Below are 27010 nucleotides of genomic sequence, written 5' to 3' on the forward strand. Positions count from 1 at the left end.
CTCAAGCGCCCATCCAACTCAGGGTAGGCCACCGCCAGGATCCGGAACATCAGGGGGGTCATGGGGCGACGGGCACCCCTCCCACGTTGGGAGGCCATCCCCAGCTGAGCCTCTGCCGTCTTCTTGCTCCTGCGGCGAATGTCCTCCCATCTTTTACGGCAGTGGGTGCCCCGTCTCTGGTGGACCCCCAGGGTCCGGACGTCCTTGGCGATGGCACGCCAAATGCCCTTCTTCTGGTGGGCGCTGACCTACATGACATCCACAGGGGAAGAAGAGAAGTCATTAGCAAGAGCACCGTCGAAGTGAGTGGCCCCCATCCCTGCCCTTGCCATGTGGCACATGCATTCACAGACCTTCATGTTCACTGCACTCTGCCCCCTTCCCTCTTACAATCAGCCCTCTCCACCCAGGCATAGCCCATACAACGTGCTCCCTGTGTACTTACCTGTTGGTCTGGAGGACCGTTGAGTAGCGTGTACTGGGGGAGGACCCCGTCCACGAGCTTCTCCAACTCCTGAGCAGTGAAGGCAGGGGCCCTTTCCCCAGACGCAGCAGCCATTGTCTCTTTCAGACCGAGGTCACAGCAGCACTTGCAGTGTAGGTCCTCTCCTGTCGAAGATTAGGTATCAAGTGATTGAACAGGTAGAAAATGGCGGTAACGTCCGCGGCGGTGACGTCCGCGGCGGTGCGTATCATCACCGCCGGCGCACTTCATCATTGGCTCCTGGGATCCATAGGGTCCAATGTTAACCAATGCAGCTTTGCGCCGCGGTCTTCGACTGCCTACTGCGACAGTGTACAACGCCAGCGCAGTTACCTCACATCCCACTGTCCCAGTTTAGAGGTCAGGCAGCCGCCATTTCAGGGGCCCACATGGCTTAATTTGCAACTGCGTCACACATACCTGGGCCTACACTCGACACATACAGGAAGATTTTTGTCTTTGGTTTCGTGTTCTGTGTATCTGTGGGTACATACCTGGGATTTTGGTGACTCTGTGGTCGCTGTTGTCCTTCCTAGGCACCGTCAGCTTGGACATTTGAGAAGATGGCGGAATCCTCCGGTGTACCGATCGCTGGTGGACCTGTTGACAATGGAGGAGCGACATTTACTCATCACCTACAGGTTTGACCGTGCCACAATCCAGGAACTGTGTACCCAGTTGGAGCCAGACCTGATGTCACCAATCCGCCATCCCACAGGAATCCCCCCTCAAGTGCAGGTGCTGTCAGTGCTCCATTTCCTTGCAAGTGGATCATTTCAGACAACAGTGGCCATGGCATCAGGGATGTCCCAGCCTATGTTTTCCAACGTGTTGTCCAGAGTGTTGTCTGCCCTGCTGAAACACGTAAGGAGCTACATCGTTTTCCCTCAGGCGGAGGATTTGCCAACAGTGAAAGGTGACTTCTATGCCCTTTGACATATCCCCAACATCATAGGTGCTATTGATGAAACCCATGTAGCTCTGGTCCCCCCCCACAGGAGTGTACAGGTGTACAGGAACCGGAAGAGTTATCATTTCATGAATGTACAGATGGTATGTTTGGCAGACCAGTACATCTCGCAGGTAAATGCTATGTTCCCTGGCTCAGTGCATGACGCCTACATCCTGCACAATAGCAGCATCCCTTATATGATGGGTCAACTCCAGAGGCCCCGGGTGTGGCTATTGGGGGACTCTGGTTACCCCAACCTGTCCTGGCTATTGACCCCAGTGAGGAATCCCAGGACCAGGGCAGAGGAACGCTACAATGAGGCCCATGGGAGGACTAGGAGGGTGATCGAACGCACCTTCGGCCTCCTGAAGGCCAGGTTCAGGTGCCTGCATATGACAGGTGGTTCCCTATTCTACTCACCAAGGAAGGTGTGCCAGATCATCATCGCCTGCTCGATGCTTCACAATCTTGCTTTGTGACTCCAGGTGCCTTTTCTGCAGGAGGATGGTCCAGATGGCGGTGTTGTGGCAGCTGTGGAGCCTGTGGAGCCTGTGGACAGTGATGAGGAGGACGCTGAGGTAGAAGACATAGACAACAGGGGGTCAGTCATACGGCAATATTTCCAGTGACACACAGGTGAGAACAGTTTTCTTTTTACCATTACATTCACTTTCACACTTCTACCTCTAACCTGTCTGTCATTTCATAGCAGTATTTGGTCACTGAGTTGTACCTTTCCATTACGGTTTCACAGGTGTGGTTAGCAACGTGTGTCATCTGCTTGCATCCTTCAAGGACTTGTGATGTGTGACATAGGTATGTTGGCTATAAAAATGGAAAGCATGTTGACACTGTCATTGATTATACATATTTACCAAATTACAGACTGACTCCAGATTGTTTTGTGGTTCAAGGGTGTTTATTTCAGTGCTCAAAAATGGAGGGGGGTAGTGATATGGTGATGGGGGACGGTGGAGGAATGTCCATGGCAGAGTCCAGTCCATTAGTCACACGGGTGCACTGACCATATGGGCATAGGAAGTGGAGATGGGGCAGTTCCAATCGGGACAGGTAACAAAGTGAGACAGGGGGAGGACAATCAGGGTGGTCTCATTTCCTGGCGGGGTTCTTGCCATCTTGCTCTGTCCTGTTCCTGGATCTCAGGGACCGTTTGCGGGGTGGTTGTCCATCTGCAGGGGGTGGGGTGCTGGTGTGGTGGTCCTGTGGCGGGGCGTCCTGTCCACTAGCGCCGGCGGAGGTGGTGGGCAGTTCATCGTCCATGCTAGTGTCAGGGGCCCCTTGGAGTGCCACGGTGTCCCTCATGGTCTTTTGTATGTCCTTCAGCACCCCTACGATGGTGCCCAGGGCGGAGCTGATGGTTCTGAGCTCATCCCTGAACCCCAAATACAGTTTGTCCTGCAGGCGCTGGGTCTCCTGAAACTTGGTCAGTACCGTCGCCATCGTCTCCTGGGAGTGGTGGTATGCTCCCATGATGGAGGAGAGGGACTCGTGGAGGGTGGGTTCCCTTGGCCTGTCTGCCCCCTGTCGCACAGCAGCCCTCCCAGTTTCCCTGTGTTCCTGTGCCTCTGTCCCCTGGACCGTGTGCCCACTACCACTGCCCCGCGGTCCCTGTTGTAGTTGGGGTGGTGGGTTATCCTGGGTTCCCTGTAGTGGTGGACACACCGCTGATTGACATGTCCAGGTGCTGGTGTTACCATAGGGTGGAAGGTCAGTGTTGGGCTGTGCCTGTGTGAGGGGAACCGACTGTCCCGAGGCCCCCGATGGTCCGGGCTGGTCATCAGGATCCAGTAGGGCAGAGCTGCTGTCGTAACTGTGGGTGGAGTGGAGTTGTCTGGACCCTCCGGTGTGGTGACGTTCCGTAGTGGTCCTGCAGGGATATAAGAGCATGATTAGTGCATGTGTGTGAATAATGGTGTGCAATGGGTGGGTGTTTGTGTACACCAGTGCAAGCATTCCTGTGTGTGGGTTTGTGTGATGATGTTTAGGGGGTTGTTATGGGTATGTGCAGTGAGCATGCTTTGGTGAGGGCTGACCATGCTTTGTTTTTCCATGCGGGGCTTGGTGTTGGGATGTGTGGTTTGTGTTATGAGTACATTAGTGAGGAGTTGGAGTGATAGGGGAGGGGTGAGGGTGGGGGTGTGTGATGGCATGCAGGTAGGGTGGGGGGTATAATAGTTGAGATTTAACTTACCAGTGTCCATTCCTCCACCGACTCCTCCGAGGCCCTCTGGATGCATGATGGTCAAGACTTGCTCCTCCCATGTTGTTAGTTGTGGGGGAGGAGGTGGGGGTCTGCCGCCAGTCCGCTGTACCGCAATGTTGTGCCTGGATACCACTGAACGCACCTTCCCCCGTAGGTCGTTCCACCTCTTCCTGATGTCCTCCCGATTTCTTGGATGCTGTCCCACTGCGTTGACCCTGTCCACGATTCTTTGCCATAGCTCCATCTTCCTGGCTATGGATGTGTGCTGCACCTGTGAGCCAAATAGCTGTGGCTCTACCCGTAGGATTTCCTCCACCATGACCCTGAGCTCCTCCTCGGAAAACCTGGGGTGTCTTTGGCGTGACATGAGGTGGTGTGGGTGATGTGTGGGGTGGTGTAAGTGTTGATGTGTGTGGTGATGTGTAGTGGTGTGTGGTGTATTGTGCGTGTAATGTTGTGTGGGTGATGGTGTGGTGTTCCTCTGTGTGGTGGGGTTGTCTATTGCTGTGCTCTCTCTGTCGCCTTAGTCTCTAATTTTTGGTCGTAGGGGTTTGTGGGTGATGTGGGTGTGTGTTTTATATAGTGTTGGGTGTGTGGGAGTGGTGTGTGTATGTGTATCAGGTGTGTGTATTTTGAATTGTCCAATGTGGCAGTGTTTTGGAGATGTGTGTGTATTTTGAGCGCGGCGGTGTGTACCGCCAATGGAATACCGCGGTTGAAAGACCGTCGCGTGGATTCGTGTGTCGTGATAGCATGGGCGTGTTTCTGTTGGTGTGACGGTGGAGGTTTTGTTTTCGCCAGTTTATCACTGACCTTTGGTGTGGCGGTCTTGTGTGGGTGTCTGAATTTCGGCGGATTCCAAGATGTGGGTCATTATAGCTGTGGCGGAATTCCGCGGCTGCCGCAGTGTTTTGGCGGTCTTCTGCACGGCTGTAAGCGGCTTTTACCGCCAATGTTGTAATGAGGGCCTATATGTTAAGAGTGCATGGTTGGGAGAAACACAAAATCAGGATTTAAAACCCAGCCCAGGGTTAATGGTTGTCTGTACTAATAAGATGTCATTACTTTTGAAAGAAATCTTTTTGGCAACCTTATAATAACAACAAATTGAGAAAAAAATCACTATTGTTCTAAACCTGTGCCTAGCAATTTGCAGGCAGCTACTTGATGCCAATCCATAACTTAGCTTCAGGTAACAAAAGGATCTCCGTTGCATAAGCATTTACCTATTTAACCTATCTACTGGCAATACACATCTGTGACCTGCATGATACATGATGTGCTTAGCAGCAGGCACATTAACCCTTAACGCTACTTTAGCATTCAAAACTGTGACTAGACAAAATGCATCTCTTACCATTATTATTATATCCTGACAACTGCTGGGCACACAAATATCTCTGCAGCAGGTGATTTAATGGTTTAGGATATTTTAAAATACAGCTCCTTTGTGACCAATTAAGAAAACCAGAACAGATTTACTGTAACAAATGCCGTTGTTGCCAATATCTTTGTGGCAGAGTTTTAAGAAAAATAAATGTGTGAGTTGACTGTCAGATTCTTTTTTAAGACGCTGCCCTGCCTAACTCCAACCCCTTACGTTTCCAAACCTTGACGCTTAATTTAAGTATTTCCTTAGTAAATATTTTTAATGTCTAGCATTGGGAAGACACTTTAAAAGTCTGGGGATCCTGGCCCTGATTATGAATGTAGGCGCTATTTAGAGCACCTGATAAATAAAGATACTACAGGGTATGTTACTTATTGGGTGCCATAAATAGCACCTATTACGAGTTTAAGGGGAATAACATGCAGATTTTGCTGTTTTACTCACCAAAATCTGCATATGGTAAGTGCCATGTGCTTTCCCCTGTTATATTTCCACAGATTTGACTGACTGAAATTTAACGAGCCTGGAGGTATTTACCCACCTGATAATTATCGGATGCGTTAAATAAAAGAAATCTTCCGTCCCATGCGTAAACAGGTGCTACTGGGAAAAGAGAGGAGGGGGAGGGGGAAAAGGGAGAGATATGTATTCTGATGTTACCAGTTATCAATTAAGTGTACAGTGACATGGCCGTCATTTTATTCATTTATTACTTTCTTATTTATGTATTTCTGAAAAGCTTGCGTACCGGTGGGTTCCCTCGCACAGAAAGGCTAAAAGATGTGTAAAAGCTGCCACTGAGGCTATCACCTTGATGGCAATAGAGTCATCTTCATCCTAAATGTAAGGAACAGGTGTTCAGTCTTGCCTAAACTCAGGGTTGTTGACTAGTGGTTGTAGCTCCTCCTGGAGCTTATTTCAGAAATGGGCTGTGTGAACTCCTAAGTGTCTGCCTACAGTATGAGGTCCAGGAATGTAGGGAAGGTCTGCTGACCTTAGGCTGTAAAATAGCCATAGTTGCAGAGCTTGTCCATTATTAATGACTCCTTCTTGGAAAGCATCAAGAACTGTACATAAGGCCTTAAAAAAGATGTACCCGCATCACAGCAATCTCAAGTGCCTTGCTAAGCCAAAAGATATGTGTTTATTAGGGCGGGAGTTTAAATAGCCTGGTGGCCCAGAGGTGTGAACAATGCTTAATTTGAGCTGGTGGTTGTCAGTGGGGCCCACTGTCACTCATTTTTGGTGTCAGTGGGGCCCACCGGCACTTATTTTACTTTATCAAACACTCCCCTAGAGCAGGAGAGGGGAAAACACACAAACGGGAGAAAAAAAACAGGAAGGGAAGAATTTAAAATGTCAACAAGGGAGAAAGCAGAAGCTTGCAAGAGTGAGATAAAGAGACAGGGAGTGTCTGGCAGTGGATTATGTTACAAATTAAGCACTGGGTGTGAGGAGCCTGCTGCATTCAAGTACAGCTGTAGATTATTCTCTGAAAAGAAGCATACAGAATCATTTTTCTTGGTTGCTTTAGGGCCTATGGAGCCCTTGCTGTGCCATCATAGATGCATGAACTATGAATTAAAGTCACAAATTTTGATCTACCTTAATCCCATAGGTCTGTCAGACCCAGCATGTAGATAAAGGTCACTCTATGCAGGTGGGATTTGCAGCCTGGGGTTGAAAGACGTGGTTCATGGTTCATGGAGCTGTCTGTTGCCATACATTGGGTAATATTAAGACGTGGTACTTCTAGCAGGTAAACATGTTAAAACTGCGGTATGAAGCTATTTATAAAAAAACAAGATCATATTATTAAATTTATTAGTGTGATTGCTATTGTTCTAATTATCATTATAGTACGTCTGTATGGTAATGAGAAAGGTAGTGTGGGTCTGAGAGTAAGAGTGAAAGAAAGCGAGAGGGGGGAGATAATAAGGGGCAAGATGGAGCAGGGAGAACTCGAAGGGGAGATGGTGAAAGTGGAGCCTGAAAGAAGAGGACAGAGTGAGAGAAAAGGAGGCAGAGAATTAGAGGACAAACATAGTCAGAGAGAAAGTGAGGTACAGAAAAAGGGAGAAAGAGAAACACAAGGCAAATCGTGGTCGTCCATCAATTCCCTGGCTTTCCCACCTCTAGTGTATAACTGATCTGTGTGCTACATATGGGTCCTCATTACGAGATGAGGGTTATATTCTGATCCCTGTGCAAACTCGTATTTGGAGAAGGATGGAAATTACAAGTTGTGTGGTAATCATCACCCTATGATAGGTTTCCCCTGATGAATTCTGAGAGGTCAAACCGGCAGAAATGTATTGTGGGAAAGGGCCCAGTATTGATGTGTACATGCTGTAAACACCGACATCGGCATGTTATTACCCCCAAAACGTGTAATCAGGCGATAATCATCGCACCCACTAAATTCTGACTCTGCAAAGTCGGATTTTATCGGGTGCAATAAATATCACACAGTTTACGGGGTGCTCGCACAAGGGTGAGGCGCAGCAGGTGCGGTGCACTGGAGCCCATTGAAGCCTGGTGATTGCTATATGTTTCCTCCCCAACAACATCAAAGGGGCGCATTTCCTGGCTTGCACCAGGGCCCGTGGCATCCAAGCTACTCTACTTTGCCCGTAAGGAGGGCCGGGGTGATTTTGTGCTGCTTATGTAAGTTTATCGTTACTTCTGTCTTGTAAGTGTGCTGCTTGTATGACGCACTGATAATTTCTTGTACTACTGGTGTTTGTAGCATGTGCTGCTGATGTACGAAGCAGCGATATCAAACGAGGAATTATACAAGTAAAGCAAAACAATAAATAGACAGAAAAAGGGCATCGACGTTTGAAATATACTGAAGTCGATTTTGTTGGAATAGCTGGGTTCCTGAAAATGGCACCTGGAGTTCTTTTCGGAAGGCCGGTGGTAAGTGGCACACTTTGAATGAACATCTTTCTCTTACAGCAGAAGATGGCATCATCCGCATAGAAGAAAAACACAACAAGCAGGCAAGGCAAATCACTGGGTTAGAAATCATTCAAGTCCACTGCCAAGACAATGAAGTCTTGTAAAATAAGACAAAAGGTTTTCAAAATAAATAAGAACAGCAAGCATTTCATAGCCAATAGGTCTGATTGTTGTCAATGCTTGTTTTGTGTTGTCATGGATATTGCAAAACTGTATTGAGGGAAGCTGCTAGACACTTGTCAATGTGAAAAAACAAGGCCAAAGGCAAAAGTATTCTTGAACACATTGCCATAGTATTCCCGAGCACTGAAACGAATTTGTGCATGGAACTGCTCCTTATGAAAGAGCAAAATGCCATCACCCACAGCAAAGTTAACCAATGGCTGAAGTCTGCTGACCCATTGCCCTATACTGGTTGATGTAGTGTATGGAAGAAAACTGTGAATGACACAGTAACTGACCAATATATGAAAAGGACTGGTTGAATGATCCTATAAGTATTGTATACTTATAATTTTGGTTAAATCAAAAGATGTTGGCTAATGCTAGACTTCAAATTCATCAGTATATAATAGGAGTGCCAGAAGACAAACGTACCTCCCAAAATAACTTCTACTATTTTAGATAGCATATCAACACGAATCCTGTTCATCTGCTCTCACCAGTAAGATATAAAATATGTGTGGATTTATAATTCAAACTGAATTTTGTTTCTCATTGTAATAAACCACTTCTGCCATAAAGAAGCTAAAGTGTCTGTCTGTCTCTCGGAGGGATGAAAATATTTTCCTTCTAGATCACTGAACAAGGCATTGTCTCACTGGCAGAGACTACTTTTGCAATCATGCAGCTGCTGTTTCTGGACCACTTATTTATTTTATTTTTTGTTTGGATAATGTCGATCACTATAAGACATATTTGAGTTAGGAATCAAGGGAAAACAGAAAATACCATTGGAAGAAATTGAGGTATTGCCTGAGAGGGGTGAAAACCTACCTCAAATAATAATGACAATCCTTTTCAGGGTGGACCACAAAGCCATTAAATGAATCTGAGCTTAAACATTTGAAATCTTTGCATAAAGCAGTCTTAACTTAGAAGTAATGTGTAAAGTATGTATGCAGTACTCAATTAGTTAAAAAGTGAAAATATAACACAAGAAAAATCCCAAACCAAATTAGAAAAAAAGAGTAAATAGTAATAAATAATGATACCAAAATATCTAAAATGCAAGCAATCGATCTGGAGAGATGGATTTTTAAAGTTTTAATTATAAATAGGTTCAAAAAGCACAAAGCACCAACTGTGGTTATGTAGTTGCCCTAGACAAGATCACAGTAAAAAGTTAAGGCTGATCACAATGGAGTGTGGGTCAGATATAGGATACAGGTTTATCCGGGTGGAGAGTTTACCTTTGGACTTTGGAAGAAAAGTAGTTGTTGATGAGTCATAAGCAGGGGAAGCTGGATCAGTTGCATGGCTCGACGGTGGCAGGTTGCTGAAGAATGGGGTGCCTGTGCAATCGTCGACAAAAGGCAGGAAAGGTCCAAGTAGACAAAGTCCGAAGTCGGTGCGAAGAAAGGCTGCAACGTCAATGAGTTGCTACTCTCTGTCAGTCTCTCTACCTTTGGACTTCAAAACTTGCCTGGATGTCTTATCTCCATCAGTGGCCCATAGCAGCAAGTTATATCTGACCGGCGATTCAATGGCAACGACTTTGGCTGAATAGCAGTCCCGGTCTTCTGTTGATGTAAGTTGGCAAAAATGTCTATGTCCCTGTTTAGACAGGAGTATACTGTAACACCCGCCAATGGTCTAGGACTTGGGAGGCACCATTTGAGGGTTAGGACTCACTCCAACAGGGGTTAGCAGCAAGGTCCCGACCAGATCCTATTGGAACTGGTCAGCTGAACAATTGTAGGAAAAGGCCTCTGGAAGCTTGTGTTACAGGAGCTTAAACAGGAGGTTGGTCCCAACCCTCATCCTTTAGTTGTGATAAGAAAGCCCCAATGTCATGTCCTGAAGCATCTGTCTTCACTAAGAACTTTTTGGAGAAATCAGGTACCTTGAGCACCAGAGCTGCACAGAGGGCCTTCTTTTCAGTATCAACAGCGTTCTGACACACCTCTGTCTGTCCAGAGCACCTGTTTAGGCTGCTTCTTGAAAGTCAGCTCAGTTAAAGGGCATAAATCGTGCCATATCCCTTCACAAATCTGCTGTTGTACCAAGTGAGGCCAAGGAAGGCTTTCATTTGGGTCTTGGGAGGCTCCCAAGAAATGACAGTCTGAATCTTGGATTGAAGAGGCTGAACCTTTCCTCTACCGACGTGGTGGCCCAAGTACACCAGTGAACTCTGCTCTATCTGGTGCTTACTGGCCTTGATATTTAGGCCTTTCCTAAACAAGGAGCATTCCCTAAAGGTAGTGCATCCCAGCTGGAACTGAAAACAGCAATGTCATCCAGATGGCCCCACTGACATGTTCTAGTCCAGCTAAGACCTGGTTAAATAAACTATTGAAGATGGCAGGGTATTCTTTCTTCCAAAGGGTATCACTCTGAACTGAAAGTGGTCCTTAGAAATAGGGAATGCTAAATGCTTTTTGGCCCTATTCAGTTAGGGCAATCCACCAACAGCCTGTCATTAATTCAAAGGTACTGAGGACCTTCGCAGCCCCCATCCGATCAATGAGCTCATCAGCTTAGGGGATAGGGCAAGTAACAGTCTTGGTGACTGAATTGAGGTCCCTATAATCCACACAGAGGTCTGGGGTGGTGCCAAGAGGGGCAGTCTTGGGTACCAGTGTCACAAGACTGCATCAAGGACTACAGGAGGGCCCAATAAACCCAACATTCATACCTCGTCCTTCATGGTGGCCCTCACTTTCCTAGTCTGTTAATTTTGTTTTTGACAGTCATCCTGACCCCTGTGTCTATATCATGGGTATACCAATGAGTAAGCCCTTGGGGGTAAGTGACAATAAAGAGGAAAACTGCAACAATCAGTGGGGACAGGCCCTCTGATGCTCTGGGGTCACAGAAGGGAAGAAGACAACTTCTTCCACTGTCCCATCTTGCTCCTTGGAAGATAGGAGGTCGGGGAGGGTTTCACTCACACCCTCCTCACCATCTTCTGCCACCAAGACCATGTTCACTTTGGACCTCTCAAAGTGGGACTTGAGGCAGTTCACATGAAGGGCCCTTAAGGGGTTACTAGATGTTATGAGGTCCACCAGGCAGGTGACCTCCACTTTCTGCTCCTTACCTCATAGGGCCTGGTCCACCGGTCCGTCAAGGCCCAAGGCCCCACAGGCTCCATTATCCACAACCTTAGGCCAGTCTGATACTCCACCAAAGAGGTCTTCTGGTTGTAACTGTGCTGCATGACCTCCTGGCTGCCATCCATGCTCTCAGTGGCCTCTTTCCAGATTCTCTTCACCCGAGACCGGGGGCCCAACATGTAGTTCACTGCATCTTAGTGGGTTGCTGAGAAGCTTGCTGCCACCCCTCCTTTACAAGAGTGAGAGGTCCAAGCATAAGATGGCCAAACAGAAGTTCAAAGGGGCTGAACCCCATTCCCTTCTGAGGTACTTCCCTGCAGGCCAATAGTGAGTAGTGTAACAAGATGTCCTCTTTAAGCCTCATGGGTTCTGGCAGACCCATAATCCTGCCTTTCAGGTCTTGCTGAACCTTTCAACAAGCCTATTGGCCTCAGGGTGATGCGAGGTGGAGGGTTACCCCACACTCCTCTCACATGGATTTCATGTGAGCAGACCTGAAGTTGGTGCCCCTGTCAAACTCTTTGGACCACTCAAAGTGGGGCTCAAGGCAGTTTATATGAAGGTCCTTAAGGGGTTCATAGATGTTATGATGTCCACCAGGCAGGTGACCTACACTTTCCACTCCTTTACCTCATAAGTCCCGGTCCACTGGTCCTTCAAGGCCCAAGACTCAGCTGGCTCCGTCACCCAGGGCAGACTTTAGCGTTGGTGGTGCCCGGTGGGGCAATCTTATTTGGCGCTCACCCCCCACCATGACCTCCTCCTCGGATTCCCTCACTACCACCCAGCAAAAGTGCGCCTCATCTCTCCATAGCCTCTCTCTCACATACATTTCATTTGTTTTAAAGCACTGGTAAAGGCTGGCTTTACTAATCCACTCAGCTATCCACATAAAATACAGAGCTGTTCTTTGCAACAGGCATAATAACCCTCTGCGCTACTTTATGGTGAGTCAAAACTGCCACTAGACAAAACTCCATCTCTCTTTCTCTAACAGTAACATTAATCACAAGAGTTATCTTGACATTTTTATGGGTGCCTGAAAGCTGGACGCACAACGAACTTCACAGAAGGTGCTTTCAGATTGTAAGTTATTGCTTAACACAGCGTTCCACCCTCAGGTCATTGCCCCCCCTCCAGGTCAGCAGCCACTGTGGCCGCACCGGTCACAGTGCCCTGAAGCCGATCCTGCCATCACCCACAACATTTGGCCAGCCTGATACTCCACCAGAGTTGTCTTCTTGTTGTACCTGTGCTTCATGACCTCCTGGCTGCTGTCTATGTTCTCAGTCCCTTCTTTCTAGATTCCCTTCACCTGAGACTAAAGGGGTCAACATGTAGCTCACCACATCTTAAGGGGGTTGCTTGGGAGCTTGCTCCCACCTGTCCTATACAAGAGTAAGATGCCCAAGCATAAGATAACCAAACAGAATTTCAAAGGGGCTGAACCACACTCCCTTCTGAAGTACTACCCCGTAGGCTAATAGTGGGCATTGTAGCAAGATGTCCTTGTTGCGACTCATGGGTTATGTTAGAACCATAATCATGCCTTTCAGAGTCTTGCTGAACCTTTCAACAAGCCCATTGTCCTTGGGGTGATACGAGGTGGAGAACTTGTGGTTACCCCATACTCCTCTCACGTGGATTTCATGAAACAAGACATGAAATTGGTACCCCTCTTAAACACAACCTCTTTGAGGAAACTCACACAGGTGATTATCCTGATCAGTGCTCTGCTCACTGTGGACACACTCACCAACCTCAGGGTATGGCCTCAAGATACTGTATGGTATGGCCAGCCAAGACCAGGATGAACATGTTGCTTAAGGCAGACTTAGGGTCCAAAGGCCCAAAATACCAATGTCCACCCTCTCAAAGGGTGTTCCCACTACAAGGAATGGAAGCAGGGGGGCCTCATGCTTTACTCATGACTTCCCACAGGCCTGCCAGATAGAGTAAGATGTGCTTAAGACATGAGTCTGCATCTGCATCCGGGGCCAAAATAAATGGTTGACCAGTTGGGCAAAGGTTTTGGCCTGCTCCAGATGTCCTACCAGGAGGATATTATGAGTCAACTCCAATAGGAAGGCCTGGTAGTGCTGAGGGACCACCACACATGGGTTGCCCCAGTCCCAGGGACCTTAGGCCGTAGATCACCAAAGGTGCCACCAGCTTCCTGGGCCTCAGCTGCAATCATAAGTAAAGCACTCCCTCTACATTTTTCAGAACTTGCTTGGGGCTGCTCCCCTTCATTTACCCCCTGGATAATTCAGGTAGGACTCCAAGAGGAGTAAAGTATTCCCCTGAGAATCAGCTTCCTCCTGGACCATGCAAAATTCTTTGAATTAATCAGGTGATGGTGCAGCTTTGCAAAGCAATTACTGAACATATGGTCTCTCATAATCAGATGTACTGCCCATCAGAGTCATTCATTTTGCTGTCCTTCACCCAACCATTTAGTTTCTTACTGACGTAATCTATAAAATCACTCCAAGACTGTCTGTCTCTAAACTTCAAGCTGTACTTTTCTGGGGTTAGACTATACTTCACAACGAGGGCTTCTTTCATGAGACGGTACTTTATCCTGTCATACTTTGCCAGGGCCAGTAGTGTATCCCTCCCTGAATTGGGAATATGCTTCCAGAGACTTGCCCCCATTCTTTCTCAGGGACTCTGTGCATTTACAAGGCCACTTCAAAGGCCTCAAACCACTTGTCTATATCTTCCCCTCACCACAAAGCTAGGCACCAGGTCTTTGAGGATGTGGACCCTTTTCCTTCCCCTGGGCACCTGCGTGTCCCTGCTGCTAATATACCTGTACTCTGCGACTCAGTTCATGGGCCAGCAAGCCCTATTTCTCCTCCAAGGCTAGCCTTCTCTCCTCCAGGTATTTCCTAACTTATGCATTTTTCTCCTCCAGAGCCCTCGCTGCAGCTGCTTCAGCTCTCCTCCATGGCATGAGTGACCAGTTGCAGTATCAGCTCACTCTCAGCTTTCCTGTCCTTCAGTTGGTTAGGCTGTGGAAGGACACACCGCTCCTAGCAGATAATTTAACTCATGTGGGATCTCCTTCTACCTCTGGGGCCATCATCCCAAAGTTCCAGTCCTCTTCTTAATCCTCCTGTTCTACACCCTCTTCCTCCTGCTCTTGTGATAAAGACTACAATAGGTGGACCTTTGACCAGACTCTGAGGGCTATCTGGTACTTCAGGTTCTTAGTGCTTTTTGCTAGCTTCAGACTCCTCTTCTTGTGCCCTGCCACAGTGAAGTCTTCAATGTTGCAGAGACCCTCTTCCATTCTTGCAAAAATCCCAGCTGCTAAATATAATGACAACAGTGAAAATTAGGAAAACAGAAAAAATAGCCAAATTAAAATAAAGGACATTTTTTGTTTTTACAGCCATCACTGAGTGGCACTGTAAAAACACATATACTGAATATCACTGCTCAACACCCATGTAAGAAATTGGAGTATTATTTGAGGGGGATGAGAAACCAATTCACATTTTTATCACACTCTTTACACAATGAGCCAGAAAAGTCACTAAATACATTTCTTACTCAATTTTGTGATTTTAAAATATATTCTTTTTTACTAAGTTTGATCATTATACAACCGTAAACACCTGAGTTCAGGAATATTAGCTGACGTGTTTCAGTTAGTCTACCTTTGCACCTGAGCTGTTCTGCATTTGTATTCATGATACAGTTGTAGAGAGTAATAATCGCACAATTTTCTATTGGATCAAAAACAAGCACTAGCAGTATGCAGCTGTTGCTGTCAGGTCTGTCAGCCCTATCTTGAGAAGGTTCGGTGGCAAAATAAGCATCACCTCGGGATTTTGAGGTTGCTCAAACCAGGAGATTTCATCCCTAACGTATTTGGCAACACTCTAAAGTGCTATGACTTAGAAGTGATTGTGAACATTTGAGAAGTGCTCCTAGAGTGTCACTAGGAGAATATATTGATAGCGAAGTGTGACCTCACTACAAAGATATTTGACAGCGAGGCGCATGATAACTTGAAGACATTATTGACCAAGGTCTACAACATATGATTTTCTATAATTCCTCCACAAAGAAAAACATTTAGAGGCAAATATGTAGTGTGTTTTTTGTGCAAAATTGCAAGTCCCTTCATTTTAGAATACTATGAGAATCACTAGCACCGTAATCAAATATCAACATGGTGACAGTACACTTCTAGGCTACAGATTTGTACTGTCTTTCTAGGATTCACATTCATTCTTGGGGTCAGGATTGAATAGCTTAATTACACCGCCCCCACACCCACCCTACCCCAACAAAAATGTATCACGTAGGCCACAAAAACCCCAAAATAACGAGAAACTAAAGTATGAAGGCCAATTCACTACCTTCCAATGTCTAATCACTGAATACTCAATAGTAATCTCAGTCAAAACTCTGTAACCCTCAGACTGATGAAAGGCTCACCCTGGACTTCCTCATCACAAATGAAGTGAGAAATCATGACTGCCATAATAAAAAAAAAATATTAGATTGGCTTGGCGACTTCCTCATCTGTTTCTCTGTCCACTCATTGAAAATAGCAACCACTGGCCAACCGAAAAGACCAAAGCAATTTGTAAGAATCCGGAAGAACATTTGCTATGCTAGATGTGGCAGTAGCATACGTAGAACAAACCATTCTCGTGAAGCAAGAGGTCACCCACCTAATCGTTCAACCTAATGAGAACATTAAAGCTGTAATTGATATATTCCACCCCAAAAAAAAGACAGAAAAAGGAAAAAAGAAAAATATCAGCTCACTAGTTTTTTTTGAGAGCTGAAAACTCTCAGAACATCTAAACAAACCTAACGTCAAAACCAATCCTTAAAGAACCCAACACAACTTTGCAAAGAAGAAAGTAAATGAAAACATATTTCGAAAGCTAAACTTCCCAAACAAAAACGGCCTAAAACATTGTTTGAGATCATGAAAAACACACTTTTCTAAGTTAGATACAGCCCGACATCTCCGAGAAAGATGAGAGTAGTTCTCTGCCTTCTTTATTGGAAAAGCAAAATAGATAGCACTCCCCTACTTCATCTACTGAATTTAAAAGAATGCAAAACAAACTCCGAACAAAAACATTGCCCACTTATTCATCCTTCAGAGAGGTTTTCCCAGCAGAATGGACCAAACAAATTACTAAAATGAACTCTCCTCTCAATATTCTGAACCCATTTACACGGTATGTCTCAAAGAAATAAGCATGTCTATCACTACCTACTGCTTCAATCTGATTGATGCATGTCTAACCCAAGGTACTGTTTCAGTTTCAGACTGTTTACAAATACTGTGCTTCTCGAGGAAATTAGCCTGTCTCTCGCTCTCTATTGTTTCAATCTGATCAATGAATCTCAAAATCAATTACTGTCTCAGACTATTTAAAAATGTGCCGGGTCTTACATCTATAAATGAAAATGGGTAGACACAAATTACCTGAATGAATTTCACCTGGTCTCAAACCTATACAGCTGATGGAAGAGCAAATTAAAACGTTTTATAGAGGACAAAGCCCTACTAAGTGAGCTTCAGTCAGGATTCATGTACATTTGCAGTGAAAATTAAATATCAACATTTGTTGATGATTCCTGTTGCATCATAGGTAAAAATGACTTCTGCTCCTTATCGTTCTAGACCTATAAGCAGCTTTTGACACAGTGAACCAGGGTATTCTCTGAAACATCTTCAAAGGTAGAAGGGAAGACATAAGGTCAGTTAACAATTTCCAACCCTATTGTTGTATAAATACATAATTTAAGGGTGTGTAAGGAAGAAATTGTTATAATTGTCCAATCACGGAGTCAGACATTGTTAGGAGAAAAACCCAAACAGCGTCAGGCTCTTTGCTTTCCAATGGGGTGCTATATATATGAGTCCTCAAATGTGAGCATCTCTCCAACACTATTTAAAACATCCAGTAAAGTTGATGCAGAGAGCTTCACGATGAACGCTCTTTTGAACATTGAAGGTAAATTCTTTGGGAAATAACTTTTGGACATTTATATTGTGGCGAAGCAAACAATCTACTTCCCATATTTCAATCCATAAATAACATCTTCACTCTAACCATTATTGTGAAAAGGCACACAGAGGTTGGCGTTATATGCTTATTTCATAATTTGCAGTGCGGGATTCTATCAAATTGGCTGCTCTTTACTTTGGTGGATGTTCTCCTTCTTGGCACAACTAGTGCTTTACAGAAAGTATTCATTGAACTAACTCTGATACATGGATGTGAATAAGGCAGTCTCAGGCAAACCATTTATCCTCAAAGATTTCAACAAGAAATGGATTATTAAGCGATGATATCGATGACTAAATATACGTAAAATGCAGAATATGACAATTGATAGGAGGGCAACACTAATGCACTGATTTAGAGTTTGGCAGATGGGTTACTCCATCACATATGTGACGGATATTCCCTCCGCCGTATTATGAATTCTGTAGGATATTATGGAATCATAATACTGCATGATCGAGTAACCCCATCCGCCAAACTCCAAATCAGGTCCTACATTTTGACTTGGATGCAGATGCTTAGCAACATTTCAACATGCCTCCTAAATGGATGTAATTTTACACCTTACTTAACCTGGGAAATCTTTGTAAAGTAGAAAAGATCTTGTGCAAATCCAAATTTCCAGATTGCAGTTTTTATCTCACATTCACACTTTAAACAGGATGGTCATTTATTGGTACCTCTGCTTGGAGCTTTTGTTGCTATAATCAAGAGTTTAATTTTGCATGTAATAATTGCTTTCAATTATCAACTCATAGGTCTGCTGCAACCTGCAGCAATGGGTGTGCCAACAACAGCTGCACAGTGTGAGTCCAACTCATACTAGCAGCTAAACAGAAAAAAACACCCAAATAATGTTGTAGCCATACACATGCCTGGTGCACGTGCCTACACAATGACACAGGTGGCTGCATCAAAGGCTTTTTTTTAATGATCCTTTAGCCAGGCTGCTCAGCATCCAGGATGCTGTCCAGCATGGCTAAATGCTATCGGCAAAGCTGATAGGTCGAAAGCCAAAACCGTTTGGCTTTGCTAATGTTTCGTTTTACTGCTTTTTGTACTGATATACAGCATCTTAACAAAGAATTTTCATAAATCAGTACACGTGATGAGGTGGAGCAGGCCAGAAAACAGAAAGCGGAAAGCAATGTTTCGTTGTTTGATTTATTAAAATTTGATTAGAATGAAGGATACCTTTTAATTTCAACATTTTAGTATACCAGACAAAGAATACCTTAGAATAATTTTCAGAACTATCTACTAAAGATAAGTGTATTCTTGTCAGTAGGCAAGAGAGGCGCTGCACCTTAGCGCATTTATCTATTTCGAACACCAGTTTTTAAAATAACAAAAATGTACTTTTTGGTTTTTAGCAGTAAGACGGCCTGTTACCAACAAAGGATGCAACACTTCCATTGTCCCCAGAACTGACTTCCCCGTCTTGCAGGCTGAGCCAGGGGCCGGATGAATCTTTCTTGCCTATATTATGCATGTACCGCATTTTGCAACCGGGGCGCAGAAGGTTTTTCTGCAACCTCTTTAATGCTAACAGAGTAAAAACATGCCGTCGAGCCTTGCTGTTCTGCTTGCAGTGCTGGAGCCCCCAAGTAATAGCTTGCCTGGTGAAACTTACTATCACCGTGGAACAACAATTTAAAGTGGTCGTACAATCAAACGGAGGAACTGGGTCCTAAAGGCTTTCCCCTTCTCATCTGCGCTTTATATGCACTGGTACTTTACTGTGTGTTCGTCTGTCTCAACAAAGGAGACTTAATGAAGAGCCTGTTAATGGTTAGCACGCAACTGCACTTTTTTAACTCTTTTGCTCTGGCAAAGGCATCCTTTTCTCAGTTTATCTGCTGTGCATTCGTTTTCTAGGTAGCATCAAGGGCAATTACTGAAGAGCCCATGCACCAGCACGTTACCTTGTGTAGACTTGTATTAATTAGGACGTTTACTGAAGTGACCTGATTGTATATTGGTTAACATTGTGTTCTCATATCATGTAAAGGTTTTAATCAACCATGATTAATAAACTTTACTTACTTTACTGCTTGATGGCAGTTTGCACATACAATCAACGTCGCCAAAAAGAATGGTGTCTGCATCATACATCCTTCTGAGACTTCATTAAAAAAAAAAAAAAAAACTTGACTCACGTGTGAAAAAACCGTAGACTGACTGGTACACGTGCTGTCCAATCTTTGTATGTTTCAGCGCCACGGCCAGGTAAAAAAAGTATAAAAGGAAAGTTGAGTTGATTTTTAGCACTGCAATGATCATTCTTGCAAATTAAGCCCGAAACTAAATTCACAACACATTTATTGTTCAGCTGCGCAGTGAATTATCTTTTTTATTATAAGGCCTCATTGGCATCAGCAGTTGACTTATGAGACCACAAACATGCTCTCAAATAGGCCTTCCCTAAAATCATGAAATGAAACTGAAGGGTTTTAGGAGCTCACGACCGTTACCTTAAAAAAGCGTAAACCCCCTCTAACTCCCCTCCAGAACAGAACTACAAACAACAAATATATCATTTGACTATTTTGGCAGAATTGTGGCTAATATTAATAACTAACTACTATTGAAAGGAACAGTGCAACGATTTTCGTACAATTTGATACCAGGAGCACATTTCTTACACAAACATTGGTAACACCAATACATATGGTGTTGGTTACTAGTCTTTTCCAATGCTTGTTTTGTTTTGCCATGGCTTTAGTAAAACTTTATTGTTGGGTCAGCGTCCGAAAAGTTGCCAGTAGTTAAGAAAACATTGCCAAAAAATAATATTTACTTTTGGTCCCAAAAAGCACGTTACATAGTAACCCCTGGCACTGAAGGAAACTACTTTGTGTGTAGATGTACTTATTGTTAAGACCGGAATGTCATCACTCACAGTGAAAATAGCCAGTGACTTCAGTGGGCTGAGCAAGTGTCCCGTGCTGTAGTGAGTAGAAGAAAAATGAGAATGGCACAACAACAGACCAATTGATGAAGCCCTGATATGTAAGTATATTATATATATCATTTTAGGAAAAATCAAAATTGTGCTAACACCAGATCTGAAGAGGCATTTTCAGACCTTTTTTCAGTACATGGGAAACACCACAGGTGGCCTCATTAGATGCCTGTTGCCTAACCTCTACTTTTAGAAGCACCACCACTGATTATTGACTAGGTTTGTAGGATCTATTGTATGTATACTCTGTGTTGGTATTATTAAATATGTCTTGAATCAATGTACTGTGATTCTAAGAATAAAGAAAAAAGTAATGAAGTATCAAGGTAAATGAACCAAGTCTGATGTATGAGGCGATATAACAGTGTCACCATTACATCATAGGCTTTCATTCGACTAATACTTACCCTGGTACTTTTAGATAGTGGTGATTATTACATCAGAGGTTATTACCTCTGCCGAATTATGGTTTCCGCAGAATATTATGGAATAATAATACTGCATGATGGAGTACTCCCATCCGCCAAACTCTAAAACAGGTCCTACATTTTGACTTGGATGCAGATGCTTAGCAACCTTTCAACATTTCTCCTAGATGGATGTAATTTTACACCCTACTTAACCTGGGAAATCTTTGTGAAGCGAAAAAGATCTTGTGCAAATCCTAATTTCCAGATTGCAGTTTTTATGTCACTTTTTCACCTTAACCCAGGTTGGTCACTTAGTGATACCTCTGCTTGGAGCTTTTGTTGGTATAATCAAGAGTTTAATTTTATATGGAATAATTGCTTTCAATTATCAACTCATAAGTCTGCTGAAACTTACATCAATGGGTGTGCCAACAACACCTACGCAAGGTGAGCCCAACTCAGATTGGTAACTAGACTGAAAAAAACACCCAAATAATTTTGTAGCCACACACGTGCCTGATGCACGTGCCTACAAAATGACACAGGTGGCTGCATCAAAGGCGTTTTTTTATTATCCTTTAGTCACGCTGCACAGCATACGGGATGTTGTGCAGCATGGCTAAATACTATTGGCAAAGCTGATAGGTCCAAAGCCAAAACCATTTGGCTTTGCCAATGCTTGTTTTTACTGCTTTTTGTACTGATATACAGCATCTTAACAGAACAAATAATTTTTATAAATCAATACATGTAATGAGGCGGAGCAGCCCAGGAAACGGAAAACAGAAAGCAATGTTTTGTTGTCTGATTTATAAAAAAGGTGATTAGAATTATGGATACCTTAGTTTCAACATTTTAGAATACCAGACAATGAATACCTTGGAATCATTTGGTGAACTATGTACTAATGATACCTTCCCTTTTATCAGTAGGCAAGAGAGGCGCTGCACCTTAGTACATTCATCTATCTCTAGCATCAGTTTTTAAAATAACAAAAACATACGTTTTGATTTTTAGCAGTAAGACGGCCTGTTACCAACAAAGGGCACAATGCCTCCATTGTCCCCAGAACTGACTTCACTGTCTTGCAGGCTGAGTCAGAGGCCGGATCAATCTTTCTTGCCCATCCTATGCATATACTGCATTTTGCAACCGGGGCGAACTGAAAGTTTTTATGCAACCTCTTTAATGCTAACAGAGTAAAAATATGCCGTCGAGCCTTGCTGTTCTGCTTGCAGTGCCAGAGCCCCCAAGTATTAGCTTGCCTGGTGAAATTTACTATCACCGTGGAACAACAATTTAAAGTGGTCGTACAATCAAATGGAGGAACCGGTTCCTAAAGGCTTTCCCCTTCTCATCTGCGATTTCTATGCACTGGTACTTTACTGTGTGTTCGTCTGTCTCAACAAAGGAGACTTAATGAAGAGTAATTTAGTGATTAGCACACAAGTGCACTTTTTAAACTGTTTTTCTCTGGCAAAAGACATCCTATTCTCAGTTTATCTTCTGTGCATTTGTTTTTTAGGTAGCATCAAGGACAATTACTGAAGAGTCCATGCACCAGCACAATTTAGTTCTGTTTTTTAAAAATTTTTCCCTCCGCCTTTTTTTTTGTTTTTTTCAACAGACGGTTTTTGGATTTTGTTCGATATGGTCATGGATTCTGGAGCTATTTAGGGCAAAGATGTAGCAACAGAAAATTTTGCGAGTTGCAAATTGCGAGTCAGACCTACTCGCAATTTGCAACTCGCAAAATTGTATGCAGAAAGGTGTCTCAGACACCTTCTGCGTCTCGCTATGGGGTCGCAAAGACCCACCTCATGAATATTAATGAGGTGGGTCGCATTTTGCAACCCTATAGCGAGTCCATGCATTCACAGGGATGGTGGCCTGCTGAAGACAGCAGACCTCTATGTCTGTGACTGCTTTTTTAATAAAGCAGTTTTTTTTTTTGGAATTGCAGCCCGTTTTCCTTAAAGGAAAACGAGTTGCAATACAAAAAAATAATGAAACCATTTGGTTTCATTTTTTCAGAGTAGGCAGTGGTCCATTGGACCACTGCCTGCTCTGAAAAATTATTTTCAGCGACATTCACAAAGGGGAAGGGGTCCCATGGGGATCCCTTCCCGTTTGCGAATGAGTTACCACCCACTTCAAGTGGATGTTAACAGCAAATTGCTTTGCGACCGCTTTCGCAGTCACAAAGCAATTCCGCATCGCGGTGCGAGTCGCAAATAGGAAGGGAACACCCCTTCCTATTTGCGAGTCGGATTCACATTTTGCGAGTTGGTACCGACTCGCAAAATGTGAATCAGCATCGCGATGGCCGCTTTGCATGTTGCAAACTGCGTTTTTTGCAGTTTGCGACATGCAAACCGGTTCCTACATCTGACCCTTAGTCTCAAGGCACCTAGATATTCATTGCATTTAGGTGGAAACTAATATCACCCCACCCTTTCTTTTTCAAGAACAAGGACCTATTTGCCTTTTTTATTATTAAAACAATATGGGATTTGGACATTTTTTGTGAGAATGCTAGATGAGGTTTTGGGAACAGTTCTGTTCTAATTTTGACGTGTTAAGGGAAGTGAGAAGAAATGAATTATTAGAGGACTGACAGTGTAGCATATACTCAATAAATTAGATTTAATCTACCCTAAAAATTGTCCAAACTGTGGCATTTTCAATAGAAGATATCCATACATTACCTATTTTGTACGTTGTAGACTAACTGAACTAGATTGTTCTGCTCTCATTTATTTGATATTTTGTTATGTTTTTTTATTACCTAGAAATGATAGAATGAGGGATGGGGGTTACCAATTACCCATGCAATGGCTTTATGCCAACCCTCTTCGGCATTGTTAGTTTTAGCACCTGTCTCTAAGCACATTAAGTAGTAGTTCTACCATTCAGTATTAAAACCTGGAGGTTTCTCTGACCCAGCATGTTTAGATGGCCAACCTATGCATCTTCAAATTAATTTAGTAAATGGTCGAAGTGCCCCTCATTATTAGTTCACTTCGTATAGTAGCTGTTAAATGGTTCCAGCTTGATCAAGTGATACAAAAGCTAAAGTGGTTCATGTTTCTTTTAATTTAAAACTGCAATTTATTATCAGACGTGCATATTTCTGCAATGGATGCTTTTTTGTGTTTTACACCAGATTGCTTTGGAAAGGTGGAAAAATAGCCCTGAATCTCTGTTTCTGGGTAGATGTTTTATTACTGGTAATCATTAATCAATTCAGAATCAACTATTATGTTTCTAAGTGTTTTTCTGTGAGTTTGTTCATGTATAACTGTTAAAAAATTGGTATATGTAGAAAAATGCTTGTCTGACAGTAGATCATACAGTAGGGGCATGTTATGTTCACTGTGTATTGCGTATCTTTGGTTGGATGGATAGACTTAAGTTGCAAAAGTTCTGTAATTTATTCAAATATCACTTCCTGCAAGGTTTACTAGGTTATGTTGGATGAAAAGAATTTGTAGGTGTTTTGGGTGTCTGGGTAATTGTAAATTAGGAAAGGGTATTTATTAAAGGCTACTTTCAGGCATTGAGGTAGGTTAATACAATAGCATGTTTTTGGTTGGGGTTGCAGATGTCTAGTCTCTTGCCTTTTTCTATGTATGATTCTAGTTAGATTAAGGATATCAGATATCTGTCCAGACACATGATAGGGTATGTTTTGAGCAACATCTCTTAGGACTGATTCTGAAGACTCACTGAGAGCACTAGCTACTGCTTTCATTTTTCAATTATTTATCTCACCGCTCCTTACAAGGCAGAGCCATTATGCTCTGTGGTCCTCTCTACACAGTCCCTCAAAGTGTCCTCTTTGCCCATGAAATGGTCAGAGAAATAGTTGACACACTTCGAGTAAGCATTGGGTTCAGTGTATAGTTCCCTGCAATAAACATACCCCACATGGCTCAGTAGCATATTACACCCCTTTAATAATATACGCTTAGTGGGAGCCATATTCTCCTTCTGTCTGTTAAAATACAAAAATGTAATCACTTTATTTGTAATAGTTTTACATTTTTGTTAATTTACTTTGCTTTTTAAATGTTACGGTGATGAGCAGGGTTCTTCCTTTTTAGGTGTTCTTGTCTTTCTGATAGAAGGACAGATTTTCTTTCAGCAGTTTCTTTTTTCCTTTATTACAGTTGTTCCTGTAATATGAAATATTTTAGAATTTAGGTTTCGATTTTAGTTTTTATTAAAGTTTCATAAAAATGGATTTGTTAGTCACTTAGTTTTATTATGCATCAAATACGTGTAGTTATTCTTCATTGTTCTTACAATTTTTGATAATTCATCACAGGATGTCCCAAACTGTTAGTACGTTACTGGGAGGTAATTGGAACTTGCAGAATTGAGTTTACATGCATGCCAGTGCACAAGGAACTAATTGTTCTCATTATGAGAAGAACTACGCTAAAAATATCTGGGATTAGAAGAACCATCCTGGATACGTGGAAGCTACATCCTGGAGATTATATTCATGACTAAAAAAAAAGAGGGCTTGTTTTCTGAAGTTTTATTTTCATTAACTTCCACTTTCTCTTTTGTAGCATCCTCCCCAGCATCGGTGCCAGACAATGAATATGCCACCCATGGAGCTATGTATTACACATGTTTATCCGTCTGCGTTTAATCGCAAACTCAACATTGTAACCCTGCATTCCCTTCCCCATGTTTGAACACTTACGTCACAGCCCTATGGAGTCCTTCTGGAGCCAAAAGGGTTCTGTCATTCATACTCACATGACATTACATCTCCCCCTCTGTTTAATAAAATAAAATTGCAATTTATTTTACAAACATCTACACAATCATAGCTCTTTGATAAGCCTTCTTGGCGCCTTGATTACTCATCCCAATTGTGTCCTCGGAAACTGCAAATCAACAACTGGAGTGTCCATGATGTGCATTGGCGGTGTAGGAGCAACAGCGGTCTGGAGTTTTCCAATTGTCCTCTGTAGGAGGCTGGACTGGCTTGTAGTGAGTACCAAGGGGTACTTGCACCTTGCACCAGGCCCAGTTATCCCTTATTAGTGTATAGGGTGTCTAGCAGCTTAGGCTGATAGATAATGGTAGCTTAGCAGAGCAGCTTAGGCTGAACTAGGAGACGTGTGAAGCTACTACAGTACCACCTAGTGTCATATGCACAATATCATAAGAAAACACAATACACAGTTATACTAAAAATAAAGGTACTTTATTTTTATGACAATATGCCAAAGTATCTTAGAGTGTACCCTCAGTGAGAGGATAGGAAATATACACAAGATATATATACACAATAGCAAAAATATGCAGTATAGTCTTAGAAAACAGTGCAAACAATGTATAGTTACAATAGGATGCAATGGGGAAACATAGGGATAGGGGCAACACAAACCATATACTCCAAAAGTGGAATGCGAACCACGAATGGACCCCAAACCTATGTGACCTTGTAGAGGGTCGCTGGGACTATTAGAAAATAGTGAGAGTTAGAAAAATAACCCTCCCCAAGACCCTGAAAAGTGAGTGCAAAGTGCACTAAAGTTCCCTAAGGACAAAGAAGTCGTGTTAGAGGAATAATGCAGGAAAGACACAAACCAGCAATGCAACAACTGTGGATTTCCGATCTCGGGTACCTGTGGAACAAGGGGACCAAGTCCAAAAGTCACAAGCAAGTCGGAGATGGGCAGATGCCCAGGAAATGCCAGCTGCGGGTGCAAAGAAGCTTCTACTGGACAGAAGAAGCTGAGGTTTCTGCAGGAACGAAAAGGGCTAGAGACTTCCCCTTTGGTGGACGGATCCCTCTCGCCTTGGAGAGTTGTGCAGAAGTGTTTTCCCGCCGGAAGGACGCCAACAAACCTTGCTAGTTGCAAATTGTGCGTTTGGCGTTTTTGGACGCTGCTGGGGCCCAGGAGGGACCAGGAGGTCGCAAATTGGACCTGAAGAGAGAGGGGACGTCGAGCAAGACAAAGAGCCCACACTGAAGCAGGTAGCACCTGAAGAAGTGCCAGAAACAGGCACTACAAGGATGCGTGAAACGGTGCTCGCCGAAGTTGCACAAAGGAGTCCCACGTCGCCGGAGACCAACTTAGAAAGTCGTGCAATGCAGGTTAGAGTGCCGTGGACCCAGGCTTGGCTGTGCACAAAGGATTTCCGCCGGAAGTGCACAGGGGCCGGAGTAGCTGCAAAGTCGCGGTTCCCAGCAATGCAGCCCAGCGAGGTGAGGCAAGGACTTACCTCCACCAAACTTGGACTGAAGAGTCACTGGACTGTGG

Source organism: Pleurodeles waltl, chromosome 5 (genome assembly GCF_031143425.1).
Source record: "Pleurodeles waltl isolate 20211129_DDA chromosome 5, aPleWal1.hap1.20221129, whole genome shotgun sequence".
NCBI classification, from domain to species: domain Eukaryota; kingdom Metazoa; phylum Chordata; class Amphibia; order Caudata; family Salamandridae; genus Pleurodeles; species Pleurodeles waltl.